Below are 24,912 nucleotides of genomic sequence, written 5' to 3' on the forward strand. Positions count from 1 at the left end.
AGTGTAGCAGGTAATTAAAGTCAAAGAATAGAGGTTTTCTGATTCTTGTTTTGGTCTTGTCATGGAGCACTATGGGAAATTCTTTCCCATTTCGTTTTAGAAAACAAAAGTAAAACAGATGTGCAAATGAAAAGACAAATATCTAGTCTAAAGAAGTTTTCCACTACAAGTTTATGCATGTCATCTTTCTTGAAAAAAATATTGACCCAATATGGTGACCTACTAGTGGTCAACCTCTAAGTTTAGTGACTAAATCAGGTCACTATTTTTAGAGCCAAACTGCAAAGGAAAGAGAAAAACCCATATGCGAGCTCTTAATCCTTGTCTTACTAAGAAGTTGCATCTAGGTGCTAGCCTTCCTCAACCGAGGTAGCTCTGTTTTCCAGTGATTTCTGCTGAGCATGGGGTGGAGGGTTGGAGTGATCCACACTCACTAACATGAACCAAATATATATATATATATATATATATATATATATATATATATATATATATATGAATTGTCCTGCAATATGATACGGAAAAGGCATTGAGACCGTTTATGAAGACTAATTTGCTTTTTCCATTGAGCACTAATCCGCATTGCAACAGAGTTCTTGTTTTCATATAGCCTAAGAAATGTGAGGCAAAATAATAATACCAGCATTTATTATGTGCCACTTAAATGCCAGAGACTTTACTTGCTTTATCTCCTTTAATGCTTCTAGTCAGTCAATGAGGTAGACATTATTACCCTCCCCCTTTTCAGAAAATGATGCTTTGAAAAGTAACTAATTTGGTTAAGGTCACTTGGCCAGATATAGTAAATCCATGAATCCATTTCAAATTCTTCCATAAACCCTCTATGGCATTGCTCTTTTCGAACAAATAAACCGTAATAACAAAATTCTTTAAAATGAAAAATTTGGGGGTGCCTGGGTGGCTCAGTGGGTTAAAGCCTCTGCCTTTGGCTCAGGTCATGATCCCAGGGTCCTGGGATTGAGTCCCGCATCAGGTTCTCTGCTCAGTGGGGGGGCCTGCTTCCCTCTCTCTCTCTGCCTGCCTCTCTGTCTACTTGTGATCTCTCTCTCTGTCAAATAAGTAAATAAAATCTTAAAAAAAAAATGAAAAATTTGGATGTGCCATGGAGGGTTTTTTCTTACAAAGTTTTAAATGTATTTCATAAAACATGTTTTTCTGCCTTTTTTTTTTTCCTGTGTTAAGTTCTTGGAAACCTGGAACTTTCTTTGAATTACGGCTCATGAGTTTGGTAATGTGTTATGCTGCCTCCTTTTCCTTCCTAATTTACAGAGACCATATGATTCCGGGATAACCCTGGCTGACACCCATAGTCTGACATTAAGTATCAATCGCTCTTCTCTACTCTCAAAAATGCCCTTGTGTGGATGATAATTACAAGACCACCTTAATCATTCATCATTAAACATGCAGAACTGTCATTTTGCGGCTGCCCACTAGGTGTCAGCAGCGTAACCGCCGGAAAAACCCTCAAGGAGAGCATTTCATTACAAAAGTCCTATCAGAGCAAATAATTAAGTGCAGGAGCTACCTGCAGCCTTGCCCATTCAAAACAGGTACGAGAGCAGGGGGAGGAGAGAAGGAACAGGTGCAGGACAGGTAGCTCCTTAATGAGACCTGGTGGAGAGGGAAGGATCGCCTTCCTAGTCAGAAGGACTCCAGTGATACCTGGAACGCACACCGTGGTGTCCTTCTTAATTTTCACTCACAAGATGAAACCAGTGTGCCGTGAAGTGAGGAAGCAGCTTTGAATGAAGACATGTTTTTCCCCTTCCCAAACTGTTCTTCAAATCACGATCGGATGAAGGTCACACAGGTGACTTGGGCTTTACCGGGTCTACTGAATGACTGACGCCTTGGAGCCAGAGGCTGAGTTGTCTGGACACAAATCCTTTAAAGGTGATTTGAAAACATCGACACTCAGAATACCATGGCAAGCTCGGACTCTTCCTGGAATGACCCACAGACTGTATGTATATTACCTTTGACCCAGGAAGACGCCTCTGTGCTCTAGGAACCCTCTTTGCGGCAGATGTGTGGCACACAATCGCACACCGGGTAGGAGAAGCCCACAGCATGGGTTTTCCAATGCTTGTGCCTTTCAGTCCTTGGAGCTGGTTGCTACTGCTGGTGGCCCTCAAGTGTTCTGAAGCATCTTCAGATTGGAACAAATCCACAAATTCCACTGCCCAGCATGAACCTAATGTTCGGTTTGCGGCTGCCAGCTCAGAGGCCGATGAGAAGATATCTGTTTTTGCCCTGGATTATGACTACGTACAGATTCCTTATGAGGTCACCCTCTGGATACTTCTAGCATCCCTTGCTAAAATAGGTAAGTCCCCCAGACGCCTGGTTGTGGGAGTTGTTCTCCACGTGAGGTAATATATGTGAACTTTCACATACATTTCACTTGTAGGTGGTGAACTACATGGATTTTAATGGTTACTGCTATTAGATTAAAAAAATCTGTTCCTTTGAGTCAAGGGAAAGTTGTAACTGCTTTTTATGAAGGCATGTAATACCTCAGGATTGTGCTTTGAAATTTGAGCAGATTTCTGGGTCCTGGGTTGTTTTGATTTCTTCTTATTTCAGGGTGACAACTATGGGACATTATTTGGCATGTAAAAATCTCGAGTTCTATGCATTAAAAACTAGGGAATAAGGCATTAGACCTTGGAATGATACCCATTGGAAATTTCAGGAGCACATAATGATTCTTCTGTAAAATAGTCTTCCTTCATTCTTGGCCATGTAACTGTGGTTTCATCAATGACTCCCATTGTTTATTCTTTAAAAGTGACATGTGCTCCTTGCAGAATGACAGAAAGCAAGGAACAAGACAATCACAGGCCACTCTTATATCACCCAGTGGTGGGATATGGGGGCGTAAGGGAGGATATGTCAGTAAAATACTGGTTCCAGTGGGGTACCTCTGCTTTCCTTTGTGAAATAAAGGGAGTTTCAAATTCGTGGATTAAATTCTAATCAGGATTATTTGTGTCCAAACCCAAAATAATGGTTTACACCTTGTGAACCTTTAATCCCTAACTCCACCCCCCCTTTCTCCCTAAAACCAGCTTATTCCAAAGTGAAAAACTGATACAATTATCTCAGTCACTATGCAGGACATCTCCTTTGCCTCTGTGAGGAACTTCATTACTTGGTAGATAAGTTGTCCTATTGGGATAGAATCTATGATTCATTTGGATGCTTATTTATAATTTTCCCCTAGCATGGGTGTGAAACAAGGGTTGAGCCTTGGGATCCGGCAGATAACTCCTGGGGATCAGGTCTGAGGGGCTCCGACTCCCCATTTTACTCCCTCCCGGGGGGATGACAGGGATATGAGTGTAATCTCTAGATGCCCTTCACAATTGCTACTCATTTTGAGCTAGTAAAGTGTAAAGAGAATGGAAATTGTTAATTAGAAGAACTCCTGTGTGATTTATCCAAGCATTAAATTACATAGAGGGTCTCCTGTTATTTCTCAAAAGTGCTCAAGTGAAATGGCTTTCTGATGGGATAAACATTCTCCGTTCAGAGGTAGGGTTCTACCACCTTTCACGCAACTGCATGGGTGCTGGTATCGTTCGAAGTGATCTTATATGGATCTTGTCTTTTTCCTGGGTGAACAGTACTGTCCCCACCCCACTTCCTTCCCTCTTTACAGTAAAGGGAAGAAGTTGGGCTGGGAATCAAGGAACTAGAGCTGTCACTGACCGACTAGTCACATTGTCTAAGTCTTTGCTGTTGAAATTATTTCTAAGACCCTCCTTTTGGTGCAAATAAGGATTATCTAGTGGCAAAAAAAGGTTTACATTTTTATGTCAGTGAATGGTTCAATGCAGAGAGGATATATTTTATCTTGGTCTTATATTAGCATAAAACTCAGATTTTTCTTTTTAGAATATTGCCCATATCCAGACCCACAATGTCTAGAAGCTCAGAGGATGGTAAGGATGCTGTTATTCACAGGACTATGGGCTTAAATGGTCTTGATTTTTCATTTTGGTGAAATGCAGCATACTTTAGAAAAAGAAAGTAACTTCAGTAGGTTATCATTTGGATCATTTTTTTTTAAAGATTTTATTTTTTATTTGACAGAGAGAGGCATACACACACACACACACACACACACACATAGCGAAAGAGGGAACACAAGCAGGGGGAGTGGGAGATGGAGAAGTAGCCTTCCTGCTGAGCAGGGAGCCTGAAGCGGGGCTTGATTCCAGGACCTGGAATCATGACCTGAGCCAAAGGCAAACGCTTAATGACTGAGCCACCGAGGTGCCCCTGGATCATTCTCATTCAAATACAATTTCATACTTTCTAGCCTTTAAGAACTCAGACTATTTCTATATTGTACATGAAAAGAAGGCTACATTTAGTGATTATTATTTCTTATGTCAAGTACTGGGCTCATAGTTTTCTATATGGTGGCTCATTTGCTTGGGGCAAAAAAAAATGACATAAAAGTTTCACACATGAAGAATCTATATAGATTTTTTAGATTCTGTATTGTGAAACTTGAATCAAAATATAATTAACAATATTATATTTAGCATTCATTCATTTTTTTAAAGATTTTTATTTATTTATTTGACAGACAGAGATCACGAGTAGGCAGAGAGGCAGACAGAGAGAGAGGAGGAAGTAGGCTTCCCACGGAGCAGAGAGCCCGATGTGGAGCTTGATCCCAGGACCCTGGGATCATGACCTGAGCTGAAGGCAGAGGCTATAACCCACTGAGCCACCCAGGTGCCCCTTAACATTCATTCTTTCATTCAGTCATTCTGTTGTTGACACACATTTTTTTTGAATACCCCTACCATACATCGTAATGACCATGGTTCCTGGCCTCAAGGGACTTAGCACAATGGGGAAAACAGATGAATCTAGCACTGCCTGGCAGGTGCTCGGACACAAGAACATCACAACTCTCCCCCAATCCTTTTTAAAACAGCCAACTCTATGTGTTATAGAAGAATATTATAGAACAAAGATAATACCGAGTCATCTCAGATTTTGTTGTTTCTTTTATTTTAGTTCCACTCCTTGGCACATTACAGAAGGGTGTTCCTTGAGTCATTGGGCAGAATGGAATGGTAGAACCATCTCTGACTTTCAGGCAGGACGTTGCTATCAGTGGCCATTTAAATTTCAGGCACTGGAACTGAAAACTCTCAGTGACAACTCAGGACGGATGCTGTGGTCCATTGTGAAAGAAAAAGAAAACTGGAGAGTGTGATGCACATGGTGTTTCTCCTTATATTGCCCTACTTTACAGTGCACAGTGCCTCTTCCTGCTACCACTGTGTAGGCGTAACTTGGCTTAGACAGGTGGATCCATTTCAGGAAACTTGATTCCTGGAAGAAGGACCAACTGGGAAGACACAGAGCCTGAGGAAATCACACTGTAGGCTCTTCCACCTCTTTTACATGTTAAAGAATTCAATGTAGTTAAAAGGAGCACGAATTGAAGAAGAGGAAGAAGGAGGAGGAAGGTGGGGAGGAGGACAAGAAAGCCGTTGTTAAGGAACGAAGAGAGCAGGACTCTGAGAATCTTGAAGGAGACCTCAAACTGGTCTTAAAGCCAATGTGTAGGCTTGTGGTTTTGGACAGTCCCTTGATACTAATATATCCTATCGTAATAACCTGCCTGCTGATTACAAAAGAAATTCAAAGCTGTGATCAGGTGAACCTACAGACTCTTGGATGTCTTTTTTTTTTATTTTAATTTTTTTATTTCAAGTTTTATTTAAATTCTAGTTTATTAACATATATGGTAAAATTGGTTTCTCATAGAGAATTTAGTGATTTATCACTTACATGTAACATCCAGTACTCATCACAACAAGTGCCCATCATCCATTTAACCCATCCCCCCACCCACTTCCCTCTATCAACCCTCAGTTTGTTCTCTATAGTTAAGAGTCTCTTATGATTTGCCTCTCTCTCTCTCTTTTTTCTTCCCTTATGTTCATCTGTTTTGTTTCTTAAATTCCGCATATGAGTGAAATCATATGGTATTTATCTTTCTCTAACTGACTTATTTCACTTAATATAATACACTCTAGCTCCACCCACATTGTTACAAATGGCAAGATTTCATTCTTTTCGATAGCTGAGTAATATTTCATTGTGTATATGTGTATATGTGTGTCTGTATATATATGCATACATATATACATGTATGTATACATCTATATGTATACACGTATGTATACATATATACACATATGTGTATGTGTATATATACACATATAGATGTATACATACATGTATATACACACGTCCATCAACTTATGAATGGATAAAGAAGATGTGGGTGTGTGTCTGTACACATATACACACATATACATGTATGTATACATACATGTAAATATATAATGTATACATACGTGTATTTATATGTATGTATGTATATAGAGACACACACCCACATCTTTATCCATTCATAAGTTGATGGACGTGTGGCCTCTTTCCACAATTTGGCTATTGTTGATAATGCTGCTATAAACACTGGGGAGCATGTGCCCCTTTGAATCTGTATTTTTGCATCCTTTGGGTAAATACCTAGTGTGCAATTGCTGGGACATAAGGTAGTTTTATTTTTAACTATTTGAGGAGCCATCATACTGTTTTCCAATGTGGCTGCATCATTTGCATTTCCAGCACCCCAAAATATATAATCCAGTTAAGAAATGAGCAGAAGACATGAACAGACATTTTTCCAAAGAAGACATCCAGATGGCCAACAGACACATGAAAAGATGCTCAACATCACTCATCATCAGGGAAATACAAATCAAAGCCACAATGAGATACCACCTCCTTCCTGTAAGAATGGCTAAAATGGAATTAAAATTAAAATTCCTAAGGAGATATTCAATAGCTCACTATGGCCTGTGGAGAAATCTACATTACTTAGCCTTGAACTCAAGACCCTGTCTTATTTGGTTCAATCATCTATGGACTCTTCTTCCAGTATTCTTCCCAACTCATAAAAACTTTGCTGCAACCAGGTGCATCTCCTCAATGAATGTCAGATATATCTGACTGGGCTATTCCTGTCTCCCCTTTTTTTCCTTGGGGTTATCATCCCCATTTAAAATATCTTCCATTCTGCTGTCCAAATATGTAAGTCCTAATCACTCCCAACAACCTGTTCAATTCCTACTTCTCATATAAAAGCTTCTCTGGTGAACATTTAACCAGATCGATCATTCATGTACACACTTATAGATTCTTCCAGCAAACAGACCAACTGTTGTGGGCAAGACACCTTGCGAAGCACTTTGGGTCAGTTGGAAGAATTTGGAGGTTAGTAGGGCAGATAAGTCATGCACAGAAAATGGTAGGAAGAGAACATTGTTAGACAGATACTGATAAAATATTACAGTATTTCAGAGGAAGGCATATGATTTCCTTGGGAAGTGGTCGGGAAAAGTTTAATTTTGAAGACCAAGAAGGACCTAAGTAGGTTGAAGAAAAGAACAATTCAGGCAGCAATAAATAAAGATACAAAAGGGGACCACAGGGAAAAGGTGTGTGGTTGGCTGTCACATAGGATGCATAAGAAGGACGATGTTGGGTGGGAGGGATACTGACTTGGAGAGAATCCTGGAGTGGCTGCTGTGCACTGATCTCTTCTCCTGTTTGGTGGCACGGTCAATGTACACTTCACTGCATTCTTATGCATTGCCTTGTCTTTGTCTTCCTATTTGTTAATGTGTTATTTCTTAAATGTGTTCAAAAAGCTGGAATTATAATAAGCCTGTTTGGTTCTCCACATCACACACAGTGCTCAGCAGTGCCACACAAACCCTCAGCTAAAAATCTGTGAGATGCTTTGTGTGCTTTGAGAGTCCTAGGTCGGAAATGGGATGAGCAGATACACATGATTTGGAAAAGTCATCTGACAGTGGAAGGTGGAATGGGCTGGGGAGTTGAAGGTGAGACAGGAGACCAGGAAGCAAGTGCAGAAGTCAGGATGGGAAATGGGGAGCCCCTACATAAAGGTGGTGACTGTATGAATAAGGAGGAGGAGATGGTCCTTAGGTGCAGCTACTGAGAGACACAGATGACGAAATAGGGAGCTGGTTGCACGAGGAGTAAAGTGATGGGGGTTAAGGAAATGCAACTTGATTTCCTTCCCTTTTTTAAAGATGTATTTATTTATTTTAGAAAGAGAGAGAGTTTGTGAGTGGTGGGAAGGGTGGAGGGAGGGAATCCTCACATAGACTCCCCACTGAGCATAGAGGCTGACATGAGGGCTCCATCCCATGACCCATAAGATCGTAACCTGAGCCAAAACCAAGAGTCAGACACTCAACTGACTGAACCACCCAGGCACCCCTTGATTTCCATCGTATGCACCTGACCAGATGGCAGTGTCATTTGTTAAATGAGGAAAATACAACAAAAGACTGAATTTTCATGTATTGGCTTAGTGGAAGGTAAGTTTGGAAGAAACTGACGGTGATTGATTCTGAATGAGCCTTAGAGGGTCTAGAGCCTCTCAGGGAGCCTTAGAGCTCCTTGCACAGGAGCTTCACCTCCTTGCTCTTCTTCTCTGCTGCCCTCTCAGACCCTGTGAAGTGGGGAAACAGGACAGAGGAAGAGGAGGGGACAGCAGACTAAGGACTAATATGAGACCTGCACTGAGCCTGGCCTGTTAAGTACTTGATCTGACTGGAAGCCCTGGCAACACTTCCAGTCCCTGCTGCAGATGGGGTGCTAAGGCTCAAGGAGACACATCACCCCAGGTCTCATCTGCTTGGTTTCAAAGGCCTCTTCTTCACCAGCTCCTGGTATCTTCATGCCAGAGCCATTTTTATTAGCAAACATCTCAATGTAGTTCTCTGCTCTTTTCTAGGCTTTCATCTTTACCACAGACTACCAGGCCTCATGCCAGAAAGCTGCCTCCTCATCATAGTTGGGGCTCTGGTGGGCGCCATCATCTTCGGCACTGACCATAAATCTCCTCCCGTCATGGATTCAAGCATCTACTTCCTGTACCTCCTTCCACCCATCGTCCTGGAGGGTGGTTACTTCATCATGCCCACCCGGCCCTTCTTTGAGAACATTGGGTCCATCCTGTGGTGGGCAGGCCTAGGGGCCCTGATCAATGCCTTTGGCATTGGCCTCTCTCTCTACCTCATCTGCCAGATCAAAGCTTTTGGCCTCACTGACGTCAACCTGCTTCAGAACCTTCTATTTGGCAGCCTGATCTCAGCCGTGGACCCCGTGGCCGTGCTGGCTGTGTTCGAGGAAGCGCGTGTGAACGAGCCACTCTACATGATGATCTTCGGGGAGGCCCTTCTCAATGACGGCATTAGTGTGGTAAGATGTCAAAGCGTATCCCCAGGGAGAGCAGGGGTCAGGGTGGACCTGGAGACAGGAGTCTGTCCTCAGGGCAATGGGAGAAGGCTGAGCAGGACTGGGTCTTGGCTAGGTGGCGATAGGCTTTGGTCAATGGAATGTGACCCAAGTTCTGGTGACTTCCCTTATGACCTACATCAAGTATATAATTACTAGCTAATAGTGTTTTTCATTCAGTAACCAGATGACCTCTTTAAAGAGAGAAAAAGTAGAGGACATATCTATCATTGTTTAGTTAAACTCAAGTTTTCACTTAGCAAGAAGGAACTGCTGCCAAGGGCTCATCTGGTTTTCACACTGGGATAAACAATACTTAACCATTTTTCTTTTCTCTCATTCACTGGACCTCATCCTCCTTCTTTTTATGTCCTTTCTGTTTGTTTGTTTTTAACGTGTTGCATGAGATGACGAAGTCAAATAAAAGATGGGGTAAGAAAAAAATTGAAAAGGATTTGCAAAAATACTTTGGCTGGCATATCTGTCTTGATTGCCTGACTCCGCCAGAATATGTGAATGAGACCATTTTGCTTTAGAACTCCCGGAGAGAAGCTGAGAAAAATTTAACAGGCTGAGTCAACACATAGTGTTAAGGCCCAGAAGATATCTTTGGTGCTGGGATAGTCAGACTAGGCACTCCCACTCCTTAGTTGTGTTACATTACTACAAACCTAGACTAACACCAGGTGTTAGTCTAGGAAACTTTTGTATATAGTTTGATTTCCCTTCCTTACTTAAATTTCTATCACATCACATGATACTAGAATGCACTTTCAGTGTAGAAGGCTCAAACGGTGCAAAATTACACAGCATAAAAACACAAAAGCCTCCCCTTGTCCTTCTCCTCCCTGTCTACAGTAACTCTGATCAGTTTTTTTTTTTTTTTTTTTTTTTTAATTTTTTATTTTTTATAAACATATATTTTTATCCCCAGGGGTACAGGTCTGTGAATCACCAGGTTTACACACTTCACAGCACTCACCAAATCACATACCCTCCCCAATGTCCATAATCCCACCCCCTTCTCCCAAACCCCCTCCCCCCGGCAACCCTCAGTTTGTTGTGAGATTAAGAGTCACTTATGGTTTGTCTCCCTCCCAATCCCATCTTGTTTCATTTATTCTTCTACCCACTTAAGCCTCCATGTTGCATCACCACTTCCTCATATCAGGGAGATCATATGATAGTTGTCTTTCTCTGCTTGACTTATTTCGCTAAGCATGATACGCTCTAGTTCCATCCATGTTGTTGCAAATGGCAAGATTTCATTTCTTTTGATGGCTGCATAGTATTCCATTGTGTATATATACCACATCTTCTTGATCCATTCATCTGTTGATGGACATCTAGGTTCTTTCCATAGTTTGGCTATTGTGGACATTGCTGCTATAAACATTCGGGTGCATGTGTCCCCTTTGGATCACTACATTTGTATCTTTAGGGTAAATACCCAATAGTGCAATTGCTGGGTCATAGGGCAGTTCTATTTTCAACATTTTGAGGAACCTCCATGCTGTTTTCCAGAGTGGCTGCACCAGCTTGCATTCCCACCAACAGTGTAGGAGGGTTCCCCTTTCTCCGCATCCTCGCCAGCATCTGTCATTTCCTGACTTGTTGATTTTTAGCCATTCTGACTGGTGTGAGGTGATATCTCATTGTGGTTTTGATTTGTATTTCCCTGATGCCGAGTGATATGGAGCACTTTTTCATGTGTCTGTTGGCCATCTGGATGTCTTCTTTGCAGAAATGTCTGTTCATGTCTTCTGCCCATTTCTTGATTGGATTATTTGTTCTTTGGGTGTTGAGTTTGCTAAGTTCTTTATAGATTCTGGACACTAGTCCTTTATCTGATATGTCGTTTGCAAATATCTTCTCCCATTCTGTCAGTTGTCTTTTGATTTTGTTAACTGTTTCCTTTGCTGTGCAAAAGCTTTTGATCTTGATGAAATCCCAATAGTTCATTTTTGCCCTTGCTTCCCTTGCCTTTTGCGTTGTTCCTAGGAAGATGTTGCTGCGGCAGAGGTCGAAGAGGTTGCTGCCCGTGTTCTCCTCAAGGATTTTGATGGATTCCTTTCGTACATTGAGGTCCTTCGTCCATTTTGAGTCTATTTTTGTGTGTGGTGTAAGGAAATGGTCCAATTTCATTTTTCTGCATGTGGCTGTCCAATTTTCCCAGCACCATTTATTGAAAAGGCTGTCTTTTTTTCCATTGGACATTCTTTCCTGCTTTGTCGAAGATTAGTTTGACCATAGATTTGAGGGTCTATTTCTGGGCTCTCTATTCTGTTCCATTGATCTATGTGTCTGTTTTTGTGCCAGTACCATGCTGTCTTGATGATGACAGCTTTGTAATAGAGCCTGAAGTCCGGAATTGTGATGCCACCAACGTTGGCTTTCTTTTTCAATATCCCTTTGGCTATTCGAGGTCTTTTCTGGTTCCATATAAATTTTAGAATTATTTGTTCCATTTCTTTGAAAAAGATGGATGGTACTTTGATAGGAATTGCATTAAATGTGTAGATTGCTTTAGGTAGCATAGACATTTTCACAATATTTATTCTTCCAATCCAGGAGCATGGAACATTTTTCCATTTCTTTGTGTCATCCTCAATTTCTTTCATGAGTACTTTATAGTTTTTCTGAGTATAGATTCTGTGTCTCTTTGGTTAGGTTTATTCCTAGGTATCTTATGGTTTTGGATGCAATTGTAAATGGGATTGACTCCTTAATATCTCTTTCTTCTGTCTTGCTGTTGGTGTAGAGAAATGCAACTGATTTCTGTGCATTGATTTTATATCCTGACACTTTACTGAATTCCTGTATAAGTTCTAGCAGTTTTGGAGTGCAGTCTTTTGGGTTTTCCACATATAGTATCATATCATCTGCGAAGAGTGATAATTTGACTTCTTCTTTGCCGATTTGGATGCCTTTAATTTTCTTTTTGTTGTCTGATTGCTGAGGCTAGGACCTCTAGTACGATGTTGAATAGCAGTGGTGATAATGGACATCCCTGCCGTGTTCCTGACCTTAGCGGAAAAGCTTTCAGTTTTTCTCCATTGAGAATGATATTTGCGGTGGGTTTTTCATAGATGGCTTTGATGATATTGAGGTATGTGCCCTCTATCCCTACACTTTGAAGAGTTTTGATCAGGAAGGGATGTTGTACTTTGTCAAATGCTTTTTCAGCATCTATTGAGAGTATCATATGGTTCTTGTTCTTACTTTTATTGATGTGTTGTATCACATTGACTGATTTGCGGATGTTGAACCAACCTTGCAGCCCTGGAATAAATCCCACTTGGTCGTGGTGAATAATCTTTTTAATGTACTGTTGAATCCTATTGGCTAGTATTTTGTTGAGTATTTTCGCATCTGTGTTCATCAAGGATATCGGTCTATAGCTCTCTTTTTTGGTGGGATCCTTGTCTGGTTTTGGGATCAAGGTGATGCTGGCCTCATAAAATGAGTTTGGAAGTTTTCCTTCCATTTCTATTTTTTGGAACAGTTTCAGGAGAATAGGAATTAGTTCTTCTTTAAATGTTTGGTAGAATTCCCCCGGGAAGCCGTCTGGCCCTGGGCTTTTGTTTGTTTGGAGATTTTTAATGACTGTTTCAATCTCCTTACTGGTTATGGGTCTGTTCAGGCTTTCTATTTCTTCCTGGTTCAGTTGTGGTAGTTTATATGTTTCTAGGAATGCATCCATTTCTTCCAGATTGTCAAATTTATTGCCGTAGAGTTGCTCATAGTATGTTCTTATAATAGTTTGTATTTCTTTGGTGTTAGTTGTGATCTCTCCTCTTTCATTCATGATTTTATTTATTTGGGTCCTTTCTCTTTTCTTTTTGATAAGTCGGGCCAGGGGTTTATCAATTTTATTAATTCTTTCAAAGAACCAGCTCCTAGTTTCGTTGATTTGTTCTATTGTTTTTTTGGTTTCTATTTCATTGATTTCTGCTCTGATCTTTATGATTTCTCTTCTCCTGCTGGGCTTAGGGTTTCTTTCTTGTTCTTTCTCCAGCTCCTTTAGGTGTAGGGTTAGGTTGTGTACCTGAGACCTTTCTTGTTTCTTGAGAAAGGCTTGTACCGCTATATATTTTCCTCTCAGGACTGCCTTTGTTGTGTCCCCACAGATTTTGAACCGTTGTGTTTTCATTATCATTTGTTTCCATGATTTTTTTTTCAATTCTTCTTTAATTTTCCCGGTTGACCCATTCATTCTTTAGAAGGATACTGTTTAGTCTCCATGTATTTGGGTTCTTTCCAAACTTCCTTTTGTGGTTGAGTTCTAGCTTTAGAGCATTGTGGTCTGAAAATATGCAGGGAATGATCCCAATCTTTTGATACCGGTTGAGTCCTGATTTAGGACCGAGGATGTGATCTATTCTGGAGAATGTTCCATGTGCACTAGAGAAGAATGTGTATTCTGTTGCTTTGGGATGAAATATTCTGAATATATCTGTGATGTCCATCTGGTCCAGTGTGTCATTTAAGGCCTTTATATCCTTGCTGACCTTTTGCTTGGATGACCTGTCCATTTCAGTGAGGGGAGTGTTAAAGTCCCCTACTATCATTGTATTATTGTTGATGTGTTTCTTTGATTTTGTTATTAATTGGTTTATATAGTTGGCTGCTCCCACATTGGGGGCATAGATATTTAAAATTGTTAAATCTTCTTGTTGGACAGACCCTTTGAGTATGATATAGTGTCCTTCCTCATCTCTTATTATAGTCTTTGGCTTAAAATCTAATTGATCTGATATAAGGATTGCCACTCCTGCTTTCTTCTGATGTCCATTAGCATGGTAAATTCTTTTCCACCCCCTCACTTTAAATCTGGAGGTGTCTTCGGGCTTAAAATGTGTTTCTTGGAGGCAACATATAGATGGGTTTTGTTTTTTTTATCCATTCTGATACCCTGTGTCTTTTGACAGGGGCATTTAGCCCATTCACATTCAGGGTAACTATTGAGAGATATGAATTTAGTGCCATTGTATTGCCTGTAAGGTGACTGTTACTGTATATGGTCTCTGTTCCTTTCTGATCTACCACTTGTAGGCTCTCTCTTTGCTTAGAGGACCCCTTTCAAGATTTCCTGTAGAGCTGGTTTGGTATTTGCAAATTCTTTCAGTTGTTGTTTGTCCTGGAAGCTTTTAATCTCTCCTTCTATTTTCAATGATAGCCTAGCTGGATATAGTATTCTTGGCTGCATGTTTTTCTCGTTTAGTGCTCTGAAAATATCATGCCAGCTCTTTCTGGCCTGCCAGGTCTCTGTGGATAAGTCAGCTGCCAATCTAATATTTTTTTACCATTGTATGTTACAGACTTCTTTTCCCGGGCTGCTTTCAGGATTTTCTCTTTGTCATTGAGACTTGTAAATTTTACTATTAGGTGACGGGGTGTGGGCCTATTCTTATTGATTTTGAGGGGCATTCTCTGAACCTCCTGAATTTTGATGCTCATTCCCTTTGCCATATTGGGGAAATTCTCCCCAATAATTCTCTCCAGTATACCTTCTGCTCCCCTCTCACTTTCTTCTTTCTTCTGGAATCCCAATTATTCTAATGTTGTTTCGTCTTATGGTGTCACTTATCTCTCGAATTCTCCCCTCGTGGTCCAGTAGCTGTTTGTCCCTCTTTTGATCAGCTTCTTTATTCTCTGTCATTTGGTCTTCTATATCACTAATTCTTTCTTCTGCCTCATTTATCCTAGCAGTGAGAGCCTCCAGTTTTGATTGCACCTCATTAATAGCTTTTTTGATTTCAACTTGGTTAGATTTTAGTTCTTTTATTTCTCCAGAAAGGGCTTTTAGATCTCTCGAGAGGGTTTCTCTAATATCTTCCATGCCTTTTTCGAGCCCGGCTAGAACCTTGAGAATTGTCATTCTGAACTCTAGATCTGACATATTACCGATGTCTGTATTGATTAGGTCCCTAGCCTTCGGTACTGCCTCTTGTTCTTTTTTTTGTGTTGAATTTTTCCATCTTGTCATTTTGTCCAGATAAGAGTAAATGAAGGGGCAAGTAAAATACTAAAAGGGTGGCAACAACCCCAGGAAAATATGCTTTAACCAAATTAGAAGAGATCCAAAATCGTGAGTGGGGAGAAAGGGGATAAAAAGAGGTTCAAAAAGGAAGAGAGAAAAAAGAAAAAAAAAAAAAAAAAAAAAAAAAGAAAAGAAAAGAATTTTAAAAAAAGAAAACACCTAAGAAAAATGTAAAAAAAAAAAAAAAATATATATATATATATATATTAGATAAACTAGTAAAAAATCGTTAAAAAAGAAAAAGGTAACAGTTAAAAAAAAAAAAATTTTACCCGAAGGCGAGAAAAAAAAAAAAAAAAAAGAAAAAAAAAAATGAAAACGAAAAAAATTAAATTAACTGCAAGACTAAAAAAAATCACAGGAAAAAAGCCATGAGTTCCGTGCTTGGCTTTCTCCTCCTCTGGAATTCTGCTGCTCTCCTTGGTATTGAAACCGCACTCCTTGGTAGGTGAACTTGGTCTCGGCTGGATTTCTTGTTGATCTTCTGGGGGAGGGGCCTGTTGTAGTGATTCTCAAGTGTCTTTGCCCCAGGCGGAATTACACCGCCCTTACCCGGGGCCGGGGTGAGTAATCCGCTCGGGTTTGCTTTCAGGAGCTTTTGTTCCCTGAGCGCTTTCCGTAGAGTTCCAGAGGACGGGAATACAAATGGCGGCCTCCTGGTCTCCGGCCCGGAGGAGCCGAGAGCCCAGGGCCCCACTCCTCAGTGCGCCCTCAGAGAACAGCGCCCAGTCACTCCCGTCTGCCTGACCTCCGGCCGCGCTCCGAGCTCACCGAGCCTGCGACCGGTTCAAGGTAACACGGAGCTGCGAGCTTACTGTCAGCTCTGTCTCTGTAGCCGGCTTTCCCGTTCCAATACCCGCAAGCTCTGCGACACTCAGACACCCCCGATCCTTCTGTGACCCTGCGGGACCTGAGGCCACGCTGACCCTGCGTGGGCTTCGCCCCGGTTTAGCCTCTGGAGCGATGTCCCTCAGCGGAACAGACTTTTAAAAGTCCTGATTTTGTGCGTGGTTGCTCCGCCGCTTGCCGGGAGCCGGCCCCTCCCCCCGGGGTCTATCTTCCCGTCGCTTTGGATTCACTTCTCCGCCGGTCCTACCTTTCAGAAAGTGGTTGATTTTCTGTTTCCAGAATTGCTGTTCTTCTTCTCTTCGATCTGCCGATGGATTTTCAGGTGTTTGCAATCTTTAGATAAGCTATCTAGCTGATCTCCGGCTAGCTGAAGCAGTCTCAGCTTGCTACTTCTCCGCCATCTTGACTCCTCCCCTCCTTTTTTTTTTTTTTTAAAGATTTTATTTATTTATTTATTTGACAGACAGAGATCACAAGTAGGCAGAGAGGCAGGCAGAGAGAGAGAGAGGGAAGCAGGCTCCCTGCTGAGCAGAGAGCCCGATGCGGGACTCGATCCCAGGACCCTGAGATCATGACCTGAGCCGAAGGCAGCGGCTTAACCCACTGAGCCACCCAGGCGCCCCTCTGATCAGTTTTTATTGGCTTCCCTGTCTTTATTATATGTGTATATGTATATAAGTGTATATGCACACACACATATATGTAGGTCTATATTATTTTGCATAAATTGGGTGCTATTTACATGTATTGCTTAAATATAACAAGTCTTGGAATTCATTCTATGTCATTTTAATTATTAGGTAGTGTTTCACAGATTACATTGACGATAATTTATTTAACCATTTCCTCACAGATGGATATTCAGGTTGCTCCCAATTTTTCACCTTCATTTTGTTTTCTTTTTTTTAAATTTCTCTTTAAAAAAATAGGATGTTGTATTGAATATTCTTGTTTCTGCATGCATCTCTTTTTGTTTGTGAGTATTTTTATAGGATATTTTGTCAGAAGTGAAATTTCAAAAGTGAATACCTTCAAAAATTTGAAAGACGCTGCTATTTTAATCACCTCCTCTTCATGGGGTTGATGAGGGAAGGATTCCTGCCCCAGGGATAGAAGCGACAGCTCACCATAAATAGATGACACCAACTAGATGCATATACTCACAGCCCAGGGGAGGAGGACGCTGCACACAACCCAGGGCCACATGGGGGCTACACGTGGGAACAGAGGGAACAATCAGGGGTATGGGTGTAAGGCTTTGTTGTAGCAAGAAGAGAGGTGCCTCCTGGTTCCCACAGGACGGCGTGATTGGTTTGTGTTACATAATTCCACAGGCTGTCAGGAGATTGACATCGAATACTCAGGGATGAGCAGGTATGGCACCCAGTCCCAGCAGTAAGGAGGGCTATTTGGCCAGCAGACAATCAGACTGGGGAGGAAAGTTTGCAGTTACATGATTGAGGACCCTCCCAGCTTTACCAAATGACAAGGTAGCACATAACATTGGATCTTAATTTTAGGTCTTACACCAGCTATAGCTGCTAGAATTTTCTGGAAACTCCTTATGGTCTTATATTTTCCATAGACAGTGCATTAAATATTAGTATATTAAGTATTTCCTTTATTGAATCCCACAACGGACATTGCTTCTTAATGTTTTCCAATCAAATGAGCAAAAACGGGTTAGGCATGTTTGTTTAATTTGCATACATCTCTTCCATGATCTTGCATCATTAGTGTTTTTCATGTTGTGAATTGGAGGTTCATATCCTCTTACAGTTGCCAGACTTTAAAAAACAACAACAACAACTGAGGATACCCAGTCAAATTGAAATTTCACATAAACAATGAATTTTTTTAATGTGTGCCCCAGTTATTGTATGCAAATACCACATCCTGTCTGTTTTCTTTGCTGGTTTTTTTTTTTTTAATTTTTTAATTGATTTGTAGAAACTCATTATCTAAATTTGAAACCTTTGAGTATTACATGCAAATTAAATACTTTCTCTCATTCTGTCACTTAAAATTTTTTAGACTAAGATTTTTTTTATCTTATAAAAGTTTTAAATTATTATGAGCTCAAACCTAATGTACTCTTTTATTGCCTCTGCAATTTATATCTTGTTTGCAGAGATTGTATCTAACCAAAGAACATGCAAACATTTTTTTTTTAAGATCTTATTTATTTATTTTACAGACAGAGAGTGAATGCCAGCCGGGGTTGGGGCAGAGGGAGAGATAGAATCTCAAGCAGAATTCCTGCTGAGTGCAGAGCCTGGTGCAGGGCCTGATCTCATAACCCTGAGATCATGACCTGAGCTGAAATCAAGAGTTGGCCACTTTACGACTGAATCACACAGGCACCCCACAAACATTGTTTTGTTTTGTTTTGTTTTTCTTTTTCACCTTTTACAATTAGCTATTTAATTCATCTGGTAGACAATGCTTTATAGTGAAGACTTCATGCTAAAGTAGATAGTACAGGGACAAAAGTCTCCTAAAAAGTAATCCAAGACATCTAGTTTGGATTCACCAAGTGAAGGAGACCCATACATGAAGTTGGAAGTCAATTTATTGATTCATAATGCAAATCTCTAACCGTTTAAGAAGATGCTGAACTCATTAGGGCTCCATAGTCTTTCCTTTTGGGCAAGTTCCACAGGAAGCCAAGTTGTCAGAAACTGAGAGGGGAGGCTGGGAGTCCAGACTCCGGATTCCCGCTCTATGCCTCAGAATCACCTCGGTGATTCACCTCATGAATATCTGAATGTCCAAACCCCATCTCAGACTCTCTGAGAATGGAACCTGGCAATCCAAATTTAACAGGCACCTCTGATGATTATCGACACTTGAGAACTCTTGGTTTCCTGCCTTTAAGTTGAGAGTAGCTGCTGTATCTTGATGTAAAATAGTGCTATGTTTGGAGCAAGGGCAGCTCTCTCCTCACACTGGGCTGGATTGCCTCTGAGATCCCCTTTCCTTACCCCATTCTGTCTTTAGATATTTTCATCCTTGCAGTGTTCTTACAATGGAGTAAGTGGCCTCAGCTGGGAGCCTATCCACTCCCAAGATGGCCCCTCTAAGCAATGAGGTGTTCATTTCACAGTTCACCTTCCAAAGATTTCACTTAAATCCAAGTTATTGGGTGTTACTTGCTTACTGTAACTCCCACTCCCGGCAGCGTCACTGAGGAGGCTTATCTGTGATAACATCAAAGGCACCTCTTGGCAGGCCATTCTGAGGTAGTTAATTCTTCAACCTTTTCTTCACCAGTGCCTTTCCAAATATTACTTCTTGTCATTTTCCCAGAACGTGCTATTTATAGCACTGGACTCTGTTACCTCTTTGGGTTGCCTCTGAACTTGAGAATCTGACGTCCCTCTGAATTTTCTCTTGATTTTACATCTAGAGCCAATCACAGCTTGGTTTCTGGTTGGAGTTTCTTGGCTAACAAGATTTGTTTGACTTTCCCAGAGTTTAATTGTTTCCACTTGGACTATTTTTTTTTTAATGATCATTTCAAAATAAAATTGCAATTTTCAACCCACCACAGTATCTGCTGAGGGCACTGCTGTGACCTCCAGTGGGCCAAGCTGTAGTTGTGTTGGCTGCAGGGGGGTCACCCACACATCACTCCTGGGTCACTCTGTGGTCGCCCACAGCACAGTGAGTATTAAGTGTGTGCTGGGGCACTTCTGTGACCCAATGTGAAACCAGAGAAGCTCCAGGGCCAGATTTAGAAGGCAGTTTGAAAGCAACCGGTATTTAATGCAGTCCAGTTGTATTTTGAGCAAAGGCCCTTGAACTCACCCTTTCATTGAGGAAGGGGCCTTCCCGAGGGCAGCAGTCACAAGCACGCTCTTTCAGCAGAAAGTCTGAGTCATCGGGAAAGCGATCTGTGATTTGTGGGTTACATGTGACAACTCCACGGATCTTTATCCACTGAAGAGATGCTTTCTCAGTAAAGAAGAGCTGTTCTAGAATTGTCGAAATACCAATTGGACCCTCCAGGTCTCTTGTCCTACGTATTTTTCCCTCTTGCTGAACATTTCACCAGATCACACTCTTAGTGGTGGGCAAAGGGAGCAGAGACAAAACCCGAATAGCTCTAATATGATCACTAGCACCCCCGGTTGAACGACATGGCCAAAGTCATAGCAAGGGACTATATCCAGCTAGTATATCCGGGCCCTGGGTGGGATCACCTCAACCCTTATTATTTTATTAAATTCTTGCATTTTACTATGACACATGACTTAACAACTCCATTTCACAGATAAAGAAAACAAGGCAAAGGAAGTTAAAGTAAATTGAACAAGGGCATTGTTGGTTAACAAAGGACAATCTGGACAAGACACACAGCTCTGCCGCATTTCAATCTTTTTCCTTGTATTCTTACCTCTTGCCTTTCTTCCTTTTCTTTTTCTTTCTTCCCTTCTTTCCCTCCCTCCCTCCTTTCCTTCCTCCCTTCCTTCCTCTCTCTTTCTCTCTAAAGATTTTATTTTTAACTAATCTCTACACCAAGCAAGGGGCTTGAACTCACAACACCGAGGGCAAGAGTTGCCTCTCTACCCACTCAGCCCATCCCTTTGAGTTTCCAACTCATGGAGTCCCAAGAGATATGAGAGAACCCATGTGTTACCACTGAGTGCCCTGGGCTCGTGTCCACTTAGCAGGGAAGCCAGTGCTCTTTGAATTGGCTAACGGGGCCGAGTCCAACTTATGGCTCCGGGAAAGGTTCTGATCATCTCTGTGTCTCATTTCTGTAAATATTGGAATGATGAGATTCCTTAGCTCCTAGGGTCACTGGAAAATTCCTATTAAACATGCATGAGTACTCAACACGCAGGGAACGTGAGTGTGTCGCAGAAACTCTTGGACACGGCATGGCTGTTGGCTTACTCTTAGTGGGCAGTCGGTTTGAAATACGGTGCTACTTCATTTTCTGGAGGCAGATGGTTCTCCCTGAGGGAGGATTGTTTCCCCTGGTTTTCCCTGAGTCAGTCAGTTTCCTGGTCAGTTTGCTACCAAAGTCTCTTTTGTGTCTCATCTCTCCCCATCTTCCCCCTCCTCCACCTCATCTGAGAGGTCCAAGAGGCCAGCACAGGCAGGACTGACACTTGAGCCAGGGCGGAGGGTTCCAGAGCAGTCTGCTCCTGACCGGTACTCCATGCTCTCCCACCTCTCTTCCTCTCTCCCTGCGCTTTCTTTCCCTCTGACTTTCTTTCCTTTGTATTCATCTGGCATCTTGCTACGGTGGAGTCCACCCTCCAGCACAACAGAGAATGAGAGAGTAGTAGAGGGAGGCAAATGAAAATATCGGACTGAACACAGACCTCCGGCCCCTCCCGTGGCTGGTGCTTCATGGAGATTTCCTTATTCAAGATTCACTGCAACCTGATGTAGCCAGCGTTGTTGTCCCCATGGCATGAAGGGACAGTATGTACGGGTTAAGAAGAGAGACACCCCCCACCCACCCCGGATTCCAACCTCCGGGTTCGCATCTCCTGTTGGTTCTTCTTGCTTCTTTGAGCCTCTGAATTCACAGATCGCCAGGTGCTTATGGTTCTTCATTGTTATTTTTATTATAAAGACACAGATGGTCTGGAAGTTGTTTTTTGGATACAATTTATTCTATGTGGTTCAGGAGCCAAGAGACAGAATGAAAAGCTGCCCTCCCCCTGCTTTTCCAGCCTGGTTTTCTAAGGCAGAAATCCATAGCACCAGGTTCTTCACAGAGAGCTTTTGCCTTTCATTCAATTTACCCCTTTGTTTATTATGCATGCTTGTTGCTGGCCTTAGATCCTAAATTGCCGGCCCCCTTATGCTAGAATTCCCTGATCTCCTCTCATCCCATCCTGCCATCCCTTTGCCAACCTAACTTGGCAAACTATTTGCCAGGTGAACCCCGTGATTCCGCTCCTAGCAGCTCCTGCCATTATTCCTATGACCTTCGGCTCATGTCAGGGTCCTGGAATCGAGCCCCAAACTGGGCTCCCTGCTTCTCTCAGCAGGGAGCCTACTTCTCCCTCTCCCTCTGCCTGCTGTTCCTCCTGCTTTCTCTGTGTCAAATAAATAAAAATAGAATCTTAAAAAACAACAATGATGAAAGGACCAGGTTCTGAGAGTTTGGGGGTTGGTGAAAGTGGAGATTTAGGGATGTGGTGTGTCTGGAGAGAGCATGGAAGCTCCCCACACTGTCCCTGTGCCTTACCCTATGCACCCCTCCATCAGGCTGTTTCTGAGTTATAACCACCTATACCAAACTGGTAATCTGGTCAGTAAAATGCTTCTCTGGAGTCTGGAGGGTGAGTTCTGTGAGCCATTCTGGCACATAAATAGAATCTGAGGAGGGGGTGGTTGGAACCTCCTTTTTATGTTCAGCTGATTAGAGACACAGGTGACAACTTGGACTTGTGATTGCCATCTGGAGTGCAGGTGGGGAGGACATTCCTGTGGGACTGAGTCCTTCACCTGTGGGGTCTGACGCTATCTCCAGTTGAGTAATTGCTCAGAGTTGTGGGATTAATCACACTCATAGCTACTGGTGTCAGAACTGGGTGTTAGTAATAACACAAGTCCACCTATGTGAGTGCTTCTGAGTCAGGAATCTCCTCACACCCTAGGTGATGCCACGTTACCCAGTCGATCAGGCAGTCTAAGCTTTTCCTAGAGAAGTGCTGTGCGCAAACTTGACTCTTTAGTGGGCATGGTAGGCATTATTTTCTTGTCCTCTTTTTACCTCCTTATTTCCTTATTTCAACTTATTCAGGCTCCTAGGATAGGAAGTGAGAGGCTCCACATACAAGTATACAGTTTCCTCTGGCCAAGAATATAGGGAGCTCAGGGTAGAAGACAGAGGCAAAACTTACAAGTTGTACAATCTTGAGCAGGTGGCTCAATCTATTTGCGTCTCCATTTTCCTGTGTGTACAATGGGATAACTGATCTCACCTCAGAGAGCGGTTTTGAGGAGGATATGAAAAAATACACAAAGATGTCTGGCACATAGTAGTTAATGACTAAATGTCCCTTTGTCCTTCCCATATTTGAAGGGAAGTTCCACACAAGAAAGGCAATCTGGTTGGCATCTGTTGGCATAGAAATGGGAAGAAGCCCTGAATCACAGACAAACTGGGCCCTGGAGCCTTGGCTGGTTGGGTGTAGGTGCCTGGGGAGTGAAATTTACTGCCCCCGCCCTTGCAAGGGCTCAGCAAGTGCACCCGAGCTGTGAGACTCCTCCCCCATGGCTGCTTCTGACCCACCAGTGGTGGGGAGAGCAGGTGTCTGGTGCTCGCCCAGCCAGGGGCCCAAGCAATTTCCTTCAGACATGTGTGCTTTCCACAAAACATTTGGAAGTTAGCCCACAGCTTTCACTGGCAGTGAAATATAGTGCTGACTATGAGGTGCAGGAGTGGGCACACGCCTGCACACGTGTGATGCAATGGCAAAAAGAACTTGGGATGAAACAGGATGTTGGAGAGGTCACAGATTCACCAATCTGGAGGAGGCAAATCTGACTCCTAAATGTCCCCAATTGGGTGACATCGTTACCTCCCAAATATCCTATAGACTATTGTTCGCCAGCAGCCTGAAAGATCTGTCCCCTAGATGCATGTCCCAATTCAGGAGCTTACGCAGTACAGGGACAGAGAGGGACACTGCAATCATTATTTCACTGGAATTCCTCAAACTTGATTCACATACACTTGTTTGGTTCATTTTCTTTGGGTTGAAAAAACAATGATTGCAGTGGGAATTGTGTAAATCGACTTTCCTCCAGCCTACGCCGTGAGCCCTTTAGGGGTGGTTAGAGCTCCCTCCAACTCCCAAGTGCAGGAAAAAAGAACAAAGCCTCCCTGGTTGTCAAGTTGTCCTTCCTTTGTCAGGAGGGTGGTTGAACAGCTGTGGAAATGAATTTGGAAAAGAAACACTTGGGGAGAAAATCAAACTCTGTAAGCCTTTAGAGAACAAGCAGAATGAGCACAGAAAAGCATGGGCAAGCACTTCTTTCAGAACCATAACGACCACGCACTGCACAGCGACTGCGCTAAGTGCCCGGATGCAGGAGCTCAGGAACGTTGTCTCAACCTTTGATGAGCCACTAGCTATCAACATTTGCCTTGTTTCTTCTTAGCTGTAAATTCTTTTTCTTGCCCTACAACCAGGAACCTGCCTGTTCTTCTTTATTGTCTTTTTTTCCGTTTTTGTCGATTTATTTTAGAAAGGAGAGCCTGCACTTGGAAGTGGGGGGAGGGGCAGAGGGAGAGACTCTCAGACAGAATCCCTGCTCAGCGTGAGCCCCACTTGGGGCTCCATCGCCCAATCCTGAGATCATGATCTGAGCTGGCCCTGAAATCATGAACCCAAGAAACCAGAGACCCGAAACCAAGAGTTGTTTGCGCAACCAAGTGAGCCACCCAGGTGCCCCCTTCTGTTTCTCTTACTGCCCTTTCAAGCCATAGAGATTTCTTAGGAAATTACATAATTCATTAATAAAAGTAATTGACTTGGGAGAAAAGCCTGGAACTACAAAGAGAGTTTCCTAGTTCAGTGGTTTTTAATGGAGCCCACCCTCCTGCATTCTCAAGGGTGAGTTGGGTGTGTCGGGCTGTGGTTGGG

At 42.3% G+C, this 24,912-nt stretch overlaps 1 pseudogene; it reads left to right on the forward strand.

The window, feature by feature from the left end:
* The first annotated feature begins 1,597 nt into the window (after window positions 1-1,597).
* Window positions 1,598-24,912, forward strand: part of LOC123390131 — a 46,136-nt pseudogene continuing 22,821 nt past the window's right edge.

Source organism: Mustela putorius, unplaced genomic scaffold, assembly GCF_011764305.1.
Source record: "Mustela putorius furo isolate JIRA1106 unplaced genomic scaffold, ASM1176430v1.1 tig00537234_pilon_pilon_pilon, whole genome shotgun sequence".
Classification (NCBI taxonomy): Eukaryota; Metazoa; Chordata; class Mammalia; order Carnivora; family Mustelidae; genus Mustela; species Mustela putorius.